We start from the raw sequence: 2,016 nt of genomic DNA, 5'->3' as shown, positions 1-2,016 counted from the left end.
CAGACCCTTGAAGCTCACTTGTGTCTCCTCAGACCAATATTTGTGAAATGTTCAGTTAATAACTGTGACCGATCATGTGCTTTTATGGCATCTTATACCCCAGGAAAATGGAGACACACAAGTCCCACATGGGGAGGAAGGGAGTTTGAAAGGTAGGGCTACTGAGAAATATAACATAATTGAATACCCTTTAAAAGACAAAACTCCTTATAACATTACTTAGGCAGTAATTTTGATTCAAATAATGTCAGAAACATTCTTTAAAATCCTTTTAGATAAGAACACCCACCCCCGCACTCATCTCTTCTTCAACTGACACCTGTCAAGAAGAAACTGTGGGGGGAAGGACTGCTCTTTAAAAGGAATTTAAATAATGTTAATACATTGCTCAACAATATTTGGCAGACACCTCTCTCTTCTTCTAGCAGTTTTCTTCTTTGACCCCCATGTGCTTATGCAATACCCTTGCAGAAGAACCAGGAAAATATAATAATACTTCAGTTGGAGTTAATAATTTAATTTTGTTTATTCTGAGGGAAAGAGTACAAGTGGTAAAATAATGTTAAATTATTTAATTTTTCCTGTAAAAACTACAGCTGCGTGAATAATAGAATATATTAGCTATTGTAAAAGTATTGCATTTGTTAACAACAAAGTCAGTTACAGCACATACTGGATGTAGTGGAGATGTCAAATAAGCTACTCAAAAAGTGTGTCAGCATTTGCATTAAGACGTTCATTAATGATGATGAACAGAGATTAAATTCACAGATATTGGAGAAAGTTGTGAAAACAAAAACAGAAGAAAGAGCAAGAAAAAAAGACCAAAAGGTGTTAGAAGCATAGGAAGAAACCAGTAAACAATGGATTCATATTTTGGGAGAAGTAAAGTATAATAGAATCATAGAATCATAGAATAGTTTGGATTGGAAGGGACCTTGAAGATCATCTGGTTCCAAACTCTGACATGGGCAGGGGCACCCTCCAATACACCAGGTTGCTCAAAGCCTCATCCTACCAGGCCTTGAACACTGTCAGGGAGGGGCAGCCACAACTTCTCTGGACAACCTGTGCCAGGGCCTCACCTCCCTCAGAGTAAAGTGTTTCTTCCTTACATTTAGTATAAACGTACCCTCTTTCAGCTTGAAGCTATTACCTGTTGTCCTAACATGCTCTTGTAAAAAGTCCCTCTCCAGCTTTCTTGTGGCCCCTTCAGGTACTGGAGAACCCGAATAAGGTGTCCCTGGAGCCTCCTCTCCTCAGTGCTGAACAGTCCCAATGCTCTCAGACTGTCCTCTTAGGAGAGGTTCTCCAGTTCTTGGATCGTCTTTGTGCCCTCCTCTAGACTCACTCCAACAGCTCCATGTCCTTGTTCTGGGGGATCCAGACCTGGATGCAGGACTCCCAGAGGAGTCTCACCAGAGCAGAGCAGAGAAGCAGAATCTCCTCCCTTGCCCTGCTGCCCACACTACTTTTGGTGCAGCTCAGGGCATGATTGGCTTTCCGGGCTGCCAGCGCACACTGCTGGATTATTCTGAGCTTCTCATCCCCCAGTACCCCCAAGTCCTTCTCCTCAGTGTTGCTCTCAATCCCTTCACCCCCTAGCCTGTATTGATGTGGGGGATTGCCCTTACCCTTGTTCAGGACCTTGCACTTGACCTTGTTGAACTTCATGAGGTTCACATGCGCCCACGTCTCAAGCCTGTCAACCTTCCTCTACATGGCATCCTCCAGTGTGTCGGCAAACTAGAGAGTGCACTCAATCCCACTGTCCATGTCACTGAAAACGATGTTAAACAGTGCTGCTCCTAGTATTGACCGCTGAGGAACACCACTCATCACTTGTTTCCAAGTAAATGATGTACAGGAAACAGTCCAAAGAAAGAAAAGAGTAAGAGGAAATATAAAAGTACAGGGAAATATATGAGTTTTCCAATTCATGATATTCTATACTATAGCATTTGCAAAAAATTTGATATTAATATAGTTTTCTTGCAAATATTAGTAAAAATTTAG

The sequence above is a fragment of the Opisthocomus hoazin genome, chromosome 1, assembly GCF_030867145.1.
Source record: "Opisthocomus hoazin isolate bOpiHoa1 chromosome 1, bOpiHoa1.hap1, whole genome shotgun sequence".
Classification (NCBI taxonomy): Eukaryota; Metazoa; Chordata; class Aves; order Opisthocomiformes; family Opisthocomidae; genus Opisthocomus; species Opisthocomus hoazin.
The sequence above is the reverse complement of the archived record's forward strand: the minus strand, read 5'-3'. Positions refer to the sequence as shown.